A 13,152-nucleotide genomic window follows, 5' to 3' on the forward strand; every position below is an offset into this window, starting at 1 on the left:
AGTCCCTGAACTGGTTTTCATTAGAGGGCTTTGGTTTTCTTGGCTATCAGTTAGTTGGAGGTAGGAAGCTGGCTCAGAGGCTCAGGGGTCCAGGGCCCTGGGCGGGTGTTTCTGAGATTCTCCTGGTCCTCCCCTCATGACTGCAGGTTGGCTGTAGCTGGTGCAAGCATCCGTCCTCACGTAACTGTGATCAAAGGTAGGAGGAAGAGGGTGGCCCAGGCAGGGGTGGGCCAGGAGGGGGTGACACGGGCAGGGCATCCCCCCTCCACCCGCCCCTGCCCCCAGCACCCTTCCCTCTGTCTGCAGTGCTGCAGGTGGTTCACTGCCCACCCCAGGTCAGCGGCTCTCTTCCCCAAGTGCACCGGTGTGTGCTTGATACCTGGGCTCTCTGGGCCAGCACGAGGAGACAGCGCACCAGTGGGTCATCGATCCGCCTTTCTCCGTCCCATGTGGACTCTGACTTTACTGTCTTCCACTCCCTTTCACCATCGAGAGCACGGCTCCTCGTTTCACTGGTGCCTCCTTCCCAAGGTAGCTGCGCCAGAGGCGAAGGGATCTTCGGGACTGATCCATCACTCCTGTATGGGATGCCTTGGGCTGCAAGGAACAGACACCCCAACTCAGACTGGCTTAAATAATAATTTTTAAAAATCAGACTTCCTTGGAGGTCCAGTGGTGAAGAGTATGCCTGCCGATGCAGGGGACACCGGTTCAGTTCCTGGTCTGGGAAGATTTCCACGTGCCACGGAGCAACTAAGCCTGTGCACCACAACTGCTGAAGCTGGCACCCCGTAAAGCCTGTGCGTCACAGCAAGAGAAGCCACTGCAATGAGAAGCCTGTGCGTCACAGCAAGAGAAGCCACTGCAATGAGAAGCCTGTGCGTCACAACTAGAGAGTGGCCCGTGGCAACTGGATAAAGCCTGTGCACAATAGTGAGATGCCCCCCCAAATTAATTAATTTTAAAAATTAAAAATTATATTCAAAACAATAAAAGTCTGCAAGTAGCACAGCTTTGGAGCTGGCACAGTTGAGTGGCTTTGGCTCCACTCACCTGCCCTTGTGCACGTGATGGCTTCACCCTCAGCCTGGCAGTGGAGTCCCTCATCTCTGTGAACAAGTGTCCAGAGGAAGTGAGAAAACTTCTCATGTCTGAAGTTTTCCTACACCTCACTGGGTGTTGGTCCAGACTGCCCCCCAGGCTCATTCCTGACCCATGGATAGACACAAGGAATGGAATGATCTCTGTGCCTCTCCAAAGACATCCATCTTGAAGACTCAGGCCCTTACCTGGAGTGGAGATGGTTTAGCCTCTCCTGAGGGAAGCGGCTGTGTTGGGGAGGACTGGACTCCTGGGCAAAGCTGGGAGGAGGAAGGAGAACACGCGTGTCAGGGAGGCAACCACAGCATTCACCACCAGCTCCCAGGACAAACCTCTTGGGAGCAGAGAGCCACCAACAGGGACTTCATCTTGTTTCAGCAAATGAAGCTGAAAACCCTGAAATAAAGGATGACAGCTTCTGCTATTGAATAGATGGTTTTAACCACTTCTTTCCAGTAGTCATGTATGGATGTGAGAGTTGGACTATAAAGAAAGCTGAGCACTGAACAACTGATGCTTTTGAATTGTGGTGTTGGAGAAGACTCTTGAGAGTCCCTTGGACTGCAAGGAGATCCAACCAGTCCATCCTAAAGGAGCTCAATCCCGAGTGTTCATTGGAAGGACTGATGCTGAAGCTGAAACTCCAATACTTTGGCCACCTGATGTGAAGAGCTGACTCATTGGAAAAGACCCTGATGCTGGGAAAGATTGAAGGCAGAAGAAGGGGATGATAGAGGATGAGATGGCTGGATGGCATCACCGAGTCAATGGACACGGGTTTGTGTGAACACCGGGAGTTGGTGATGGACAGGGAGGCCTGGCGTGCTGTGGTTCATGGGGTCGCAAAGAGTCAGACACGACTGAGCGACTGAACTGAACTGAACTGAACCACCTCTTTGATACCTGCCTTCTGAGCCTAAATGTTCTCAACAGTTTGAGATCTGCCATTTCCTCCTTTCTGAAGGCAGATTGTCAGGATGATATTTATCTGATAAATATCCCCTCCACAGTAGATGTACTACTTGCAGATCGAAAGCAGCCCCAGGCAGGTTTGGAGGCCATCCAAGGCTCTCCAGCTGGGAAGGGAGAGGCCTGGGAGTCAAGCCCAGGTGTGTCTGAGTCCAAAGCAGATGCTCTGTGCTCCACCCAGCAAAGCCCACGGTCTTAGAGGGAGGCCAGCACCTCCCCGAGCCCTGTCGCGTGCTGGCATCCCCCAGGGCATTTCTCTGCTGTATTTTTGCAGCCTGCCCTTGAGCCCCTCCATGGAACAGGCAGGCATTGGAGTCAACGAAAGGAGTGCCCAGTATCTCCCTTGGAGGGTGGAACCTCTCCTGCCAGTGAGTGCCCACCTCCACCCCAGACACAACTTTCAAGTAAGACAGAACATTTTATAGATTATAGAGCCAGGACAAGGAGGAAAACGGCACGTGTGTTTGAGGACATCGTGGGAGAGACAGTCACAGCCTTGCTGGTGAAAGAGAAAATAGTGGTTCCAAGTGGGAGTGAAGATAAAATCACAATGCAGGGCTTTTCTGAAAGCACGCCTGAGCATATTCTGCTCTCACACGGGACAGTGATGCGTCTCCCCGCTAATGGCGTTATCCAAGCGCCAATTCCCCCCTTGAAGCTCAGCTTGACTCTACGAAGCTGATAAAAGCCCAGAAAGCTTAACTGAACTCACTGTAGGACGCAGATTTGACTTTCATTCCTGTTATCATCTAAGTTCTAGTCTAACTTTTATCTGGATACCTTTTTTTGTTGACACATATCCACTCCTGTGAATGGTCTACAAGCTGGTTGTTTTTCTTGCTAATTCCCCCGATGTCAGTACAAAAGAAAGCATTGGTGAGTGCTCAACTTGAATATCCATCCAGAGGCACTAATTTCGTAATAATATATGGCAATATGATGGAAGACTTAGGAAATGTTTTTTTTTAAAAAGAGGCAGACCCGTGTGAACTGGTATGGGGCAGACTCTTGTTAAGACACAGCAAGATGACTGCAGTTTGCTACCTTTTATCTAAAAAAAAAAAAAAAAAAAACAACCTTTGTTTTTGCACTGGAATCAGGAGGCCAGAGCTGGGGGTGAAGAAGGGCAAATACTGCATTTTCTGTAGAAAACTGTCAACAGCTGGCGAGCCTTCCTTTTCAGGGCTTGCCGAACGATGATGGAACTGACCCTGTGATCATCAGCCCCCTGTCCCCACCACCTTTCCCCACCCTGGTTGGCCCAGAAAAGCATATTGGTGTTTTTCCTTTTCTCCCCCAAGCCAAATGAGAAGGGCTCCAAGAGAAACATTCTGAAAGATTGGCATGCCCCTGCAAAAGGGAGATGGGTAGCTCACTTGCCAATTGGACAGGCACTCAGATTGTCAGTACCTGGGTCTACCCTGTGCTACTACCCGGGAGGGTGAAGAGCCTCGGGAGAGATGGGAGATTCGTGAGTTTCCCATGGGACCAATGTGCATCAGGGAAGGTGACAGCGTGGATCTGGTCATAGCAGCGGCAGGAGCCTGAGGACATTAGTAGAAGTCAGCCTGCAGCTGGCTCTGCCTCACTGGGGAGACTGTGTTTCTGTTCTTCAGAAACCCTCTCTGAAGAACTTACCTGGGTGCCCCAAGTGAAAGTGAAGTCGCTCACTCGTGTCTGACTCTTTGCGACTCCATGGACTGTAGCCCACCAGGCTTCTCTGTCCATGGGATTTCCCAGGCCAGAATACTGGAGTGGGTTGCCATTTCCTTCTCCGGGAGATCTTCCTCACCCAGGGATCGAACCCAGGTCTCCTGCATTGCAGGCAGACGCTTTACCCTCTGAGCCACCTGGGAGGCCCTGGGAGCCAGCCACTCAGGGGGCATGGCTGAGTGCCAGTGTTGGCCAGGATGCTGTGACCATTCACAGGGAGAGGACCACAATGTAAGCAGCTAAGAGACATTTGCCTTTCTTCCCTGTTGCCCCTCTCAGTCCTCAGCCTTGAAAAAAGGAGGGGGAGAGAGATATCATTGAGCCGATCATGTGCCTGCTCCAAGGGGCGGAGCGAAGGAGCAGATATGGAGATCCCTCCCAGCCAGCAGTGGAAGTGGGCTTGGAGCTGATATGAGATTGGAATTTTAAACTAGAGTAACTAAAGGTGAACAGAAAGCTATGGGGTCTGTTCATCTTCTGCCCACCCTGTAGAGAAGGGAGATTGGACAGAGTACAGCAATAAGTCAGCAATAAGTGAAAAGTAAAACACTCCAGGTTAGCTTTCTGCAGCATCGTATATTTAAACGTATATAGACTGTCTCTCAGTCATGTCCAACTCTTTGTGACCACATGGACTGTAATCCACCAGGCTCCTCCATTCATGGGGATTTTCCAGGTCAGAATACTGGAGTGGGTGCCACTTCCTCCTCCAGACTATCTCTGGGCTTCTCAGCACGATAGTAAAGAATCAGCCTGCTAATGCAGCAGATGCAGGAGATGTGGGTTTGATCCCTGGTACAGGAAGACCCCCTAGAGAAGGAAACAGCAGCCCACTCCAGTATTCTCACCTGGAGAATCCCATGGACAGAGGAGCCTGGTGGGCTACACTCCACGGGGTCACAAAGAGTCAGACACGACTGAGCGTGCCCGCACAGAGTATCTCTAGAGGGACACACAAGAAATGGTGAGCAGAGACTGACACTGGGGGCAAGTGGACAGAAAAGTTGGCCTGTTTCTCCTCTTTAAGGGATCAGGTCCACACTGAGGCGCAAAAGCCAAATTCCTTTCTGCCCCGGCAGGGACAGGGTGCAGGGCTGGTGGGGGCTACTCTGCACCCAGCTTGTTCCTGAGAAGCAGAAGAGGTGAGGATGAGCCTGCATGCTCACACACAAGCCATGTGCTGGAAGCCAGGGACAGAGAGTGTCTGCAGGGCACAAGCCCTCCATCTGCGCGTCCTGCACCTGGAGGAGTCTCTCACCCACACCCTGGATCATGAGGACATTCCAGAAGGCTTGGAACCTGGCCTCAGTCTTCTCCGTAAATGGATCTCCTGCAAATGCTTGTCCAGAAAACCTCACCACGTGCAAGGATGAGTCATCAAAAAGGAGCCATCACGAGATCTGTGTACAGATGATGCCAGAAGAAAAGTCTGGAAGCCAGAAGAGAGGAAATGTCCACAGAGCATTACAAAGAGTACAAATGAGGACTTCCCGTGTGGTATTGTTGGTAAAAATGACAACTACCACCCTAAATCCTGGGAACAACCTGAATACTCATGAGTGGTTTTTTAGTTGCTAAGTCATCTCCGACTCTTTGCAACCCCATGGACTGTATGTAGCCAAGCTCCTCTGTCCATGGGATTCTCCAGGCAAGAATACTGGAGTGGGCTGCATTTCCTCCTCTGGGGGATCTTCCCAACCCAGGGATCGAACCTGGGTCTCCTGCATTGCAAGTGGGTTCTTTACTACTGAGCCACTGGAAGACCCTGAAAATGACCCAAACACTCATAAATAAGGAAGTAATTACACAAATCTTGATAATCTATATAAATGACTTGAAAGCCTTAAAAATAGCAAGTTATATATGTATTCCTAAAAAAAGATCTTTAAGATATATAATTTTAAGTGATTTAAATAGGCAATATGAGGACATATGGCAAAATTCTAATAATACAGAATGGTGTTAGTATACAATAAAAGGAAAGTTGCTTCTTCACCCTGAAGTCCCAGCTGCTAAGATCCTCTTACCAAGAACACAGCCACTGTTCCCAGAAACTTGTACCTGGATATATTAATGAACTTTTTCAAAAACTAAGGTCAGAACAGCATGTGATTCTATTTGCATAAAATTTTAAAGTATATATGTATATGCATATGCATGTATATAAAATATATCATATATGTAATGCATAATATGTATCTGTATACATACACACTGGAGAAGGAAATGGCAACCCTCCAGTATTCTTGCCTAGAGAATCCCATGGACAGAGGAGCCTGGTGGGCTATAGTCCATGGGGTCACAAAGAGTCAGACATGACGAAGTGACTAACACACACACACACATACATACACACAATATAGGATAAAAGCAATATATATTATTTTTTTTTTGAAAAGCAACTCAGGACCCTATTAATCAATCAATCAATTAATTTCTACAGTCATCTTTAGGGACATGACCAGCAGTCAGATGAGGGTAGGGTAACTTTGATCAAGTTGGTAGTATTTTACTTTGAAAATGTTTTCAATTATAAGACACATTCTGCCTGAAAGAGTTTCAAACAATATAAAATTATCTGAAGTCACAGTGATCACTATTCAGGTGGCCATTTGAGGCCGACCGGACAGAAACATAGGATGCTGGCCAAGAACCAGGAAGGACTGGTGGCACTCAAGGCCCGGGGCAGAAGTGCGGTGGTAAAGCTGCGGGAGGGGGTGTCTAAGCTGACCCCGGCGACACGGGCCTCCTGGAGTGCAGTTCGGTCTCATGCTGCAGGGGGCTGACCTCTATGAACAGGCTAGAGTGGGGATGATGGGCATGACTTCGGACTTAGGACCTCCAGGGCACTGCGGTTCTACCTTGCTCTCTCCTGGATCCGTCGCTGTGCCTACAGCCACGCTGTGAGTCCTCCTCAGGCCGTTCCACGTACAAGTCCGGGGGGCACAGACCTGGTGGTCCAGTCCGCAGCCGTGGAGTGAGCCGTCTGGGGGGCGCGTCTGGCAGCCGTGCTTCAGAGAGCCGCGGCTTCAGCCAGCACCTCGACTGGAGCCTCGTGAAGGCCCGGGCAGCCAATTCTCCATGGACTCCACACCCTCACACGCTGCGTGGGAATGATAAATGTCTGTGGTCACAGGCAGATACATTTGGGGCAATTTGCTGTGCTGCGATGGAGATCCGGTAGGCAGGCCTAGGCACCCAGGGCTCACCCCGCAGGCAGCAGGGAGGGGCGGGGGACAGGGCTTGATGTCTTCTCCCGCACTGTTTGAAGGCAGGGGTCGGGCTTCTGTTCAAGAGCTCCCTCTGGGTCGGTCAACGTAGGGTGTGATCAGCTTTCAGCCTAAAGGTCTTCAGAGCTGACCTGTGGGAAGGGGTGGGGCAGTTTGGGGCGTGCGTGTGTGCGTGCATGTGTGTGTGTGTGTACAATGTGCATGTATGTTAATCAGCACTGAGCCCTTTTGCCTTCCACAAAGCAAAACAAGGGCCTATTGTCTATGTCCTTTGCCCCCAGTGTGACTATGAATCCTACTTTAGTTATGAGATCTTTTCAGTTTTCTTTTTCTCAGTAGATTTTTTAAGAGCAGTTTAAAGTTTATCAAAAATAATTGAGAGGAAAGTGCAGATTTACCGTATACCCGCTGCCCCCGCACAGACAGAGCCTCCTCCGTTATCACCTCCCCACCACCACCCCCCGGGGTTTGTTATCCTTGTTACAACCGATGAACCTACACTGACACATCACTGTCACCCCAAAGCTCGTAGTTAACATTAGGGTTCTCTCTTGGTGTCATGGGCTTCCCTGGGTAGCCAGCTGGTAAAGAATCCTCCTGCGATGCAGGAGACCCTGGTTCGATTCCTGGGTCGGGAAGATCCGCTGGAGAAGAGGACAGGCTACCCAGTCCAGTATCCTTGGGTTATGCCTTCTACAGGATTGAACAAACGTAGAATGACATGTATCTATCCGTCAGAGTCGTTTCACTGCCCTCAGACTCCTCAGTGCTCTGCTTCTTCATTTCTCTCTCCCAAGCAGGAGCTTTTTATTCCATGTTATACCATCTTCACTGAATCTTTCCCATCTGCATGTATCACTTCCATGTTTCAGTTCAGTTCAGTTCAGTTGCTCTGTCATGAATGACTCTTTGTGACCCCCATGGACTGTAGCACTCCAGGCCTCCCTGCATCACCAACTCCTGGAGTTTACTCAAACTCATGTCCATCGAGTCGGTGCCATCCAACCATCTCATCCTCTGTCGTCCCCTTCTCCTCCCGCCTTCAATCTTTCCCAGCATCAGGGTCTTTTCCAATGAGTTAGCTCTTCACATCAGGTGGCCAAAGTATTGGAGTTCCAGCATCATCCTTCCAATGAATATTCAAGACTGATGTCCTTTAGGATGGACTGCTTGGGTCTCCTTGCAGTCCAAGGGACTCTCAAGAGTCTTCTCCAACACCACAATTCAAAAGCATCAATTCTTCAGTGCTCAGCTTTCTTTATAGTCCAACTCTCACATTCATACATCACCATTGGAAACACCACAGCCTTGACTAGATGGACCTTTGTTGGCAAAGTAATGTCTCTGCTTTTTAATATGCTGTCTGGGTTGGTCATAAGTTTTCTTCCAAAGATTAAGTATCTTTTAATTTCATGGCTGCAGTCACCATTTGCACAAAAGTATCTGCATAAAAGTATCATTTTTATGTTTAATTTTTTACTTATTTAAAGCAGTATTGGGCATTAGGAAGTGGAGAAAAGCAGTATAGAATAAGTTTAAAGAGCTTTGGCAGGACAGAGGGAAGTGAGGAAGACAGGGCAATAGCTTAAGGAAACAGCAGGGGAGAGAAAAAGTATCTTTAATGATGGAGCATTGAGTACTTTTTTTTTTTTTTTCCAATTGAAGGAGGAAAATATAGTGAGAGAGCAGACAGAGCTGAGGGTAGGGGACAGAGGGCCAATAGGAGGGACACGTCTTTAGGGGAATGCTGGTCCAGGTTGGGGGGTTGGTTCTGAGGCTGGCCGGCGGGTGGGGGTGGGGGTGGTTGGGCAAGGCAGGGGCAGCTGTGAGAAGCCCAAGGGAGACTCCAGGCTCCAGCCGATGTGTGGCTGAGATAGCAGACTGTGGTCTCCAGGCTGGAGAGGAGGCAAGTGAAGCCAGGAAAAGATGGTGAAAGAACAGAGTGGGGAGGGGTTGATGTCAAAATGAAGATGAAAAACTAGCTCAGTGGCAAGGATTGAAAAACAGTAATTTTTTTTTTTTTAAGTTATGCTCAGTAACAGGAAAGTCAGGCTCATCAGCAAGTATTCTGGATGTTTGACTGCATGACTAAATGTGAGCAGCAATGTCGGAAATACTGAAATGAGCTATAAAAGCTTTAAAAAGCAGTTTCAAGCCTTTCTTGGGAAACATAGCTTTCCTTCGGTTAACATCACACTACAGGTAACCTTGGTCTGTTTAGCCAGGGAGGCAGCACTGGAGGAAAACCATCAGGAGCCAGTTAGCTACTGATGCATCAACACGTTCATCACTTCAGATTACCAGCTGTCCACCACCTGCCTCTCACGGAGGTGGGAGCTCTATTCACGCGCAGCTGGCTCTGAGAAAAACTCCTTACACGTGAGCTGAGATGCTAAAGGAAAGGAATCACTCAGGGCCGCGGCACCGTGAGTGGGAATAGGCAGCTTGTCCCACCTGGAGACAGGCGCTGGGCACATATATATGGAGTTGTCATTTGAAATAACTTGTCCAAAGTGCTTAAGGTAAGACTAAAAGAAGCTGAAACTGGAAGATAAAGACATGAGCTGACAGAAACCGTTGGACAGCATTCCCAGAGTGGTGGGAGATGAATCGAGAGATGCCAGCGTCTTAGCCATTCCTCGTTCTGGAAGCTTCCTTTCCGTTTCTTTCTATGCCGCCTCCTTTCATGATTCCTCCATAGGCATGGAGTTCCGTTCAAGATAGAAAAATGTTCTTCAATGGACTTCTGATTAATAAATTTCCCTCCAAATGCTGGAAGAGGATGCAGTTGTTCATAATAAAAGTATATCTGTCTATCTCTCTGTGCTAAGGTTTCTAGGGTCTAAAAATTAAGGTGCAAGAACTTCCCTGGTGCTCCAGTGGCCAAGACTCTGCCTTCCAATGCATGGGGTGTGAATTCAACCCTTGGTTGGAGAACAAAGATCCCACATTCCAAAAATTAAAACAAATGAGTAAACCTTGTTAAAAATCAAAGTGGACAACCATGTCTAATAGGACGATCTCCTTTGTTTTCTTTTTCCCCTCCATGGTGCTATGCTGTACTAAGTCACCTCAGTCGTGTCCGACTCTTTGCGACCCCATGGACTGTACCCTGCCAGGCTCCTCTGTCCGTGGAATTCTCCAGGCAAGCATACTGGAGTGGGTTGCCATTTCTTTCTCCAGTTTATGAAACCAAAGTTTTGCACCATTTCTACAGCTCTCAAAGGCATCAGTTTCAGCAGCATGCTTGGATATCACTCAGACTTCCATGGTGTTATCCGAAACCACAAGCCACTTACTCTGCCTTCCAAGGTTTGGGGGGTGGGGGGGTGGGCGAGTCTCCTTTGCATGAAAATAAAGATGTAGGGTATGCGCTTGTGCTGTATGTGTGTGTTTATATAATATATTTGTATATGAATGAGATGGACCTTTATATCCCAACATGAGTGTTTCCCAATGAAAAACACTTATTTTAAAAGTTACAAAATAATACCTAAATCTTAATATCTAAATCTAAATCCACGTGTGCATGGATCCATATACTGTTTGTGGTGTAACTGTCCAGAAAGAAGGCTGGAAAGCCGTACAGGAAGCTGTGGGCAGTGTGGCCTCTGAACGGGAAAGTTGGGGGAACCATGTTGGTTTTCAGCTTTGCTCTGTAGACTTCTGTATTGTTGGAAACTGGTACCATAAGGATGCATTTGTGTAAGAAGAAAAAAAAAGAGGGACTTCCCTGGTGACCCAGGGCTAAGACTCCATGCTCCCAATGCAGGGGGCCTGGCTGGGTTCCATTTCTGGTCAGGGAACTAAATCCCTTATGCCACAGCTAAGAGACCTGGCATGACCAAATAAACAAAAATAAATATTTTTTAAAAAGACCAAAAATGAAAATGATGTGTTCAAATCTTGATGCTCTGGTGGGAAATGAGAGAATCAGAGGGTGGTGACCCAGACGTGAAATGACATATCCCAGTGACTAAGCAGAGCTTTGCTGGGAGCTGCCCGACAGAGGGACATGAGAGAGGGAACAGGGCTTAGAGGGCCCAGGCCCCTCACTTCTGCAGGTTTGGGGGCCACCAGAGAGCTGAGAGCAGACTGAGCTTGAAAGTTCATCTCTGAATGGCATGACCTGTCAGTAGCGCCAGGGCAGCAGCAAGGGGCCTTTTAAAGGTCGCTGGGGAGTAATTTCTCGACACTTCTCAGAAGATGCAATTGTAGGGCTTCCCCTTTGGCTTCCGAGTTACTAAAACACAGCAGTGTCTGTGGAGAAGATGGACCGTCCCCCTGCGACTGGCCATGTCTGGGTGCTCCGGCCGGAGGCGGCCCCATGACTCTGGGACATGGGCCAGACAGGGACACGCGTAGGGACAGGCGGTCTCCTTATGAATGGAAACAGCAGGTGATCAGAAACCGTGGGGATCTTCTGAGAATGAAGCTATCACCCCAAAGGAAGGCGCATGGGAATCTCAGCTCAGAGACCCAGCCTTCGAGGTCCTCCTTTTGCTCACGGGGAGCAAAGTAACGGGGTTCCTGAGACCTTCAGGTGCCCAGCACACTGAGAACAGTTGGGGCTCATGAGTCAGTCATCTGAACCCCTGCCCTCCCACCAGATTTCAGGGAAAAGGTGTTTTCCCCAGCACGAAAGTTAGAAATCACTGATGCAGAAGATGCCCATGAAGGAGGCCAGAGGGGCACCTAACTACAGGACTGGCCTGTCCATTTGTGATAGGAGTGATGGGGCCGCCGTGAGTGATATCTCTGTTCTCAGCTGACCTGACTCGCCTGGAGCCCTTGCTAGGGCTTCAGGGCTCCGGGAGTCACCTGCCCATTGTCTCGGGGTCAGGAAATTGTCCTTGAACTCCCAGCCAGTGAGACAGGTGATGGAAGGGAAGAGAGATGAGGGGCTTGTCTCCCTCCATGGATGAAGGATGTGCATTCAGACCCTGCCTTCTGGGCAGAAGGGCTTACAGCGAGGCCACGAAAACCCTGGACCCCTAATCTGCAGCTTCCCCAGGGCCTGCTGTGGCCTTGTTCTCCCGCATTGACCGGGGCAAAGGGCCTCAGCTGTTACTGGCAGTGCCAGCCACACCCCTCTCTAATGCTCAATAAAGGGTGACTGGGAGCCCCACCTCCAACATCCAGGATACCAAGGGAGACTCAGGAGGAGGAAGGCTCCCAACCCAAGAAGGGGGCCCCTGGCATTGCTGTGTGTTGGTCTGGAGTCTGTGGAGCATGAAGACTCTGAGCACACACAGAGAGGTTTACCTGAGGACCCATGATGGAGAGATGGAGACTGGGGCTGGTAAACCATCTCACGGCCCTGGGGGGATGTAAAGCCCAGGTTTGTATGTGATGAGTTTTCTTTCAACCTGTCTACACAGGAGATGTACCCAGCAGCTTTAAAAACATATGCCTGAATTCCACCCCCTAGACCTGCTGAATCAGAACCCCTGGGGTTCATGCTCCCACCAAAGACCTTCCTTCCTTTGTCCTTTTCCTTGTGGAAGGCTAGAGGGCTTTGGAGTTGGGTTTTTCTCTTCCCCCGGGTCAGGTAGGCTCTGATAAAACCCCAGCTTGTTAGACCATAGTTAGATAGTTAACTCTTGAGAACAGATCTTGTTAAGATGCTTTGGCATCTTTCTGGGGAAGCTTACCTCTCCTGTGAGGGGCTATTTTACTGAAAAGTTACTCTCCTGTGGCATGAAACTGGGTCTCCATTATGCTGGCTAAGAAGTGCCCTTGCTTCCCTTTGGAAATATTCCCATGTACACACGGGAGCTATTTTGCCTTAAAAAGCACAAAGATTGTGCTTACTTCAGCAATGCAAATATACTAAAATTGGAACAAGACAGGGAAGATTAGCATGGCCCCTGCTCAAGGATGACAGGCAAATTCGTGAAGCATTAGGTATTTTTTTTAGCTTCTTTTGTAACCCACTTTTCCTTCATGTTTTGCTTCAGAGAAGCCAGACCAAGTAAAATATAATATCAAGGTCATTTTTTAAAAAAAGCTGAGAGATTTGTTGAGAGGAGGATGCGGCAGATTTGCAGGCTGAGGATTCCTGTGTGGAGTTTTCCCCTGCCCTCCTCACGGGAACAATGCTCAGGCCGTCGTGTTCTGAGTTCCCAGATCCTTGCCT

General features: G+C 49.2%; 1 non-coding gene across 1 annotated transcript; it reads left to right on the forward strand.

The window, feature by feature from the left end:
* The first annotated feature begins 12,817 nt into the window (after window positions 1–12,817).
* On the forward strand, window positions 12,818–12,928 carry LOC138441965 (U6 spliceosomal RNA). Its single transcript, XR_011257523.1, has one exon. It is a non-coding gene; the product is annotated as a U6 spliceosomal RNA (small nuclear RNA).
* The last annotated feature ends 224 nt before the right edge of the window (window positions 12,929–13,152 follow it).

The sequence above is a fragment of the Ovis canadensis genome, chromosome 5, assembly GCF_042477335.2.
Source record: "Ovis canadensis isolate MfBH-ARS-UI-01 breed Bighorn chromosome 5, ARS-UI_OviCan_v2, whole genome shotgun sequence".
NCBI classification, from domain to species: domain Eukaryota; kingdom Metazoa; phylum Chordata; class Mammalia; order Artiodactyla; family Bovidae; genus Ovis; species Ovis canadensis.